The following is a 5179-nucleotide window of genomic DNA, read 5'->3' as shown; positions in this document are numbered from 1 at the left end:
CAGCACAAAGCGACACTCTTCCAGTGACAGAGCTAGAGCAGCGCGCGGTCAAAGTGCATTTTGTCAAGGGCCCGTCCATCGACTTTCTCGAACGTTTCTCCAAATTGGACAAGGCCCTGCGAGTTCTGGTCTATGTTCAACGCTTCCTTAAACGCTGCCGCAAAGGTTCGTTCTTGCCCAGTTCACGACCTACCAGTCAAGAGATCCGAGAGGCAGAACGAACTCTGACCTCCATTGCGCAGCGCAGAGCATATGGCCAAGAGCTTCAGCATCTGACCGAGAAAAGGCCTCTTCCAGTGTCAAGTCCTTTGGTGAATTTGTTCCCGTTCATTGACCAACACGGCCTTTTAAGGGCGTGCGGCCGTCTCACTGCATCCAAAACCCTGCAATATGATGAACGTCATCCGATTCTTCTCCCCTATGACTGTAGACTGTCGCGCCTCATCGTCCAATTTACTCACCAAATTACTCTTCATGGCGGTAGTCAATTGATCGCACGCCTGATCCGAACAAAGTATTGGATTCCTAAAATCAAGAATCTGGTGAAGGCTGTGGTCAATCCGTGTAAGATTTGCACGATTTACAAGAAGAGGCTCCAAACACAGCTGATGGGCGACTTCCCGACAGATAGAGTCTCCTTTTCAAGGGCGTTCACCTACACGGGTATCGACTATGCCGGCCCTTTCGAAATAAAAAATTATACAGGGAGAGCGTGTCTCATAACGAAGGGATATGTTTGTGTGTTTGTGTGCTTTTCCACGAAGGCTATCCATTTGGAACCCACTTCCGATCTAACAACCGAGAAATTTCTAGCGGCCTTTGCTCGTTTCGTAGCGAGGCGCGGTTGTCCTCAGCGGGTCCATTCGGATAATGGTAAAACCTTTGTGGGGGCGGCAACTTTGATTTCCAGGGACTTTCTCCAAGCTATCAAAGAGTCCGTGACTGATGCATATAGCCATCAGGGACTCGTATGGCGGTTCATCCCACCAGGGGCTCCACATATGGGGGGTTTGTGGGAAGCAGGGGTGAAAAGCTTCAAAACCCTGTTTCTTAAATCGACGTCAGTCCGCAAATATACATTTGAGGAGCTGGCGACGCTTCTCGCTAAGATTGAGGCTTGCCTCAACTCTAGACCCCTCTCCCCTATGTCCGAAGATCCCTCAGATTTGCTGGTCCTCACACCAGGCCATTTCCTTATTGGAGGGCCGTTGCTTTCCACGGCGGAACCCGAGATAAAGGGCGAAGCTAAGTCGATAATAAATCGATGGCAACACCTCAAGGCACAACATCAGCAGTTTAGTGCACGGTGGAAAGAGGAGTATCTCAAAGAACTCCATAAACGAAGCAAATGGCAATTTCCGACCAGGAACCTACAAGCCGACGATATGGTAGTTGTCAAGGAGGACAATCTACCACCGAACGAATGGCGGCTCGGCAGAATTGTTTCTGCCTTTCCAGGAGCCGACGATCGCATTCGAGTCGTTGAGATCCGTACGTCTCGCGGCACCATAAAACGCCCTGTCCACAAAGTAATTCTGCTACCGATGGAGGACAAAGAGTCCTCCGTTCCTAGGGATTAGGGCACTTCCCCCATTCCGGGGCCCAAATAGTAGTCGGCTCACACTAAGCTTTTTCATTTCTTTATTGGCAGACTTACTCACTTCCTCCAATAATGGCTCCTCGTCCTCGTGCCACCCCGTCGTTGGAGAGCAGACGTACTCGAGGTATTAAATCCTACCGCTGCCGAGTCTGCTCTGGAATCCATCCTCTTCGAAAGTGCACGAGGTTCCACAAACTGAGCGCTGAAAAGCGCCTTCGGGCAGTACTTATTAATAAGTACTGCTCGAACTGCCTCGCCCATCAGCACTCAGGAGGAGACTGTCGCAGCCAAGAGGGATGCAAGAAGTGTGGAGGAGACCACCACACCCTACTCCACATGCACGAGGTCCTCCCCGCTCCGAACCCGGCAGCGCTACCAGCTCCGACGCGCAGAGAGCGCCATCCCGCTGCACCTCGTCCGGTCCGGATTTCCCGCACTCCGCCACCAGTCGCCAACAATCGCCCGCGTCAGCAGCAGCAGAGGGCTGTCCCCATACTGCCTACAGCCATCGTCGTGCTGGACACGGGCTCGAAGACCTTCGAGACCGGGGCCATGATCGACCCATGCATGCCGGTGAGCAGCATCGACCGGTCGTTAGCGGCTGCGTTCCAGCTGCCCATCACTCGGCTGGGAGGCAACGAGGTCTGCTCGGTGACACTCCGGTCCCGAACAAGCACCTTCCGACTCAACGTCGTCCTGAAGATCGAACCCAGCCTAAGGATCCGGACACCCATCCGAGCTCTGAGCGACGCCGCCAGGGCCAAGTTTGACGGTGTTCGTCTCGCGGACGAGCGCTTCCACCGGCCGGCCTCCATCTCCCTCGTGTTGGGATCAGATGTATATGCCAATTTGATCCAACCGGGGTTCCTAAAAATTGATGATGGGTTGCCCGTCGCGCAGAACACGGTGTTCGGATGGACCGTTTCTGGAACGTGCCGGAATGAAGAGGCCGATCCTGCTGTCTAGCCGGACAGGGATACCTTTGCCTACGCAAGGGGGGGGAGAATGTTCACGCCAGAAGGGCGCAAACAGTTGAGCGGCAGTGTAAGCGGCCAATGCTTGTACTCGAAGCTCCTCCACGGCTCGCAAGCACCGCTGCTCGCGCTCTCCTTCTCTTCTCTCGCTCTCCTCCCTTCCCGCAAGGTATTCACCACTCCGCGGTCCCGCGGTATTTCTACTGTTAGTGTTAAGGGAGTCTTAAGTTACAAGTGCGCGAATAAAGTACGGAATTTTCGTGAAGTCGATCCCGAGTGTTTCATTTCAGGGAGAATCAGCAGCAGCCGCAGCAACTACGACCACGGCAATTTTCCGCCCACTCCATTTCAATGTGTTTATTCTTGTTAAGTTAATTAGTTTGATAATAATATATTTATTGAATAGTGCTTGTCTATATCATATTTCTCTGACACAGTTTTCTTAACTGTTTTTCTAATTTTTTGTTTGTGTAACTTTTGACCTTTAGTTGTTAGGAAAGTGACGCCTTTGTCTCTATCTACTATGTGTAGTAAAAATCTCGGTGTTATCTTGTTCATAAGGGTTTCTTTTCAAAATATTGTATCATTAGGCTCGACTTGTCTCTCTGTCCTACTTTAATTTAGCAAATTTTCTTTCTGCAGTCGCGCCTAAATGTTCCTGTACTATTGGGTATATGTCTTAACTAAATTCGTTTAATTTCTTAAGGTAATCGTGGTGATTGTCGAACTATTATTGTTTATTATTATTATTGATTTGTTGAATATGTAAGTTCTTTCGTGGAAGATATCGAAAGGGAAGTGGGAAGTGCTGGAGTGTATTGCGTTGTTATATGTTGCTACTGCTTCTGCGAGTATTTGGACATGATCGCGTTCTAGGCGTGCTTCCTTTCTTTTGTTGTCCTGTATAGTTCGGTTGCGGTGGACTACAATCTCTTGAGAGAAGCGTTGCCCGTTGATTGTTGAAATGAAGTTGTATGAGCTGTTATTTCGAATTGAATTAAGAGGTCGTTGAATAGACTGCCCGAAAATTCCGCGCCCTGGTCGAAAATTATTTTCTCCCTAGTGACTTTCCTTGGCGACTTTTCTTACTGTTGCTAAAGCTAAGGCTTTATGTACGACTGCCATTTTTTATAATTTTTGAGAAATGTCTTTTAAACTCGGAAATTAAATGTCCCTTTTTAAATGGTTATATGGTTCATCTATCTCCCTATTATTCGTATTTATGTTGTAATGATGTACTCCAATTAATAACACAAGTCCGTTTTAGGTTGAATGCAGCCGTCGGGCTGACTTATATTTATTGAATTTATTCTTTTGATTTTAGAGTAGGCAGAAATGATTCTGCCAGCTCAACGTCTACAGAGTGTCTGATTTTACATATTTTGAATATATTTGGACTTAGGCTAATCCGCGTAACTGCGCTGCCGGGTACGCCAGCGGCGGAGCGGCGTTCTTATGTATATCTTATATATCTAGACTTATCGGGAGAGCGAGCTAAGTATGTACGTATGTAATATGCATTTGGTCGGCGTGGGAATGCTGACCATGCACTTATACTTTGTGGCCTTCGAGTGGGCAATGCACTTATACTTTTTGGCCTTCAAGTGGGCGATCATGTTACATCCGCCCTGGGCCTTACTGCGTGCATAAACATAAACATAAACATAGCAACAAAGTGCTGTCATATGTTAATATGCTATTTTATTTAATTGTTGTTAATATTGCATAGGCACATACTACATCTCCCTCCTTTTGAAAAATAACGTAACCTAGTGAGGTTATTTTAATTATTAAATACAAATTATTTTATTTTTAATTTTTTTTTTTTTTTTAAATTTTGTTTGTGTTTTTGTTTGAACAACAATAGTATTATTAATATAAAAGTTGATTTTGTAATGCAAAGATAAATATATAGTGACATATCCATAAGTCCCTAAGACTTAAGCATATGCCTACACACCACTACACATACAGTATGTACACCCAAATACACCCCCTATGTACCCAACAAATATCATATAAGAACAAATTGTCATAAGATCCTCAAAACCAAGGTTGAATGGAAAAAACCCCAAACCATAATGGACGGTCATAAGATCCTCAAAACCAAGGTTGAGTGGAAAAATCCCAACTCCAATAATCACCCACAAGTAGACTAAACATCACGTCCCCACGTTCAAACTTCGGACTCGCAGTCTCGAAAACAAAAGTGTCAAATTATAAAGCTAAAACCCTTGTATCCAAGAGCAAGTGCACTTGATCCAAGAGAAGCATAAAACAATTAAAGTCAGAAGCTTTTTCTCTTCACTTGATCATATCCCTTAAGTCCAAAGTCCATATTAGAAAAGCTCGATGCCGAGGCTTGAACGTCAACCAAATCAGAATAAGCAGATGAGTTCAGTTTGAGACCTAATTGTAATCGGTCGGTGTTCTTCAACAAGAATAAAAATTGTAATCATTCAGTGAAATAAACTTATATTTTTTCACATATGAGTATTACGATTATTAAGTGGCGCAGTCGGTAGGATCCAATAAATAAAAGAGTCCTTTTAGTACGGTACTAATCCATTAAAAGGATACGTTATATGACTAACTATCCAGGATT

The sequence above is a fragment of the Drosophila mauritiana genome, unplaced genomic scaffold (genome assembly GCF_004382145.1).
Source record: "Drosophila mauritiana strain mau12 unplaced genomic scaffold, ASM438214v1 U_261, whole genome shotgun sequence".
Classification (NCBI taxonomy): Eukaryota; Metazoa; Arthropoda; class Insecta; order Diptera; family Drosophilidae; genus Drosophila; species Drosophila mauritiana.
The sequence above is the reverse complement of the archived record's forward strand: the minus strand, read 5'-3'. Positions refer to the sequence as shown.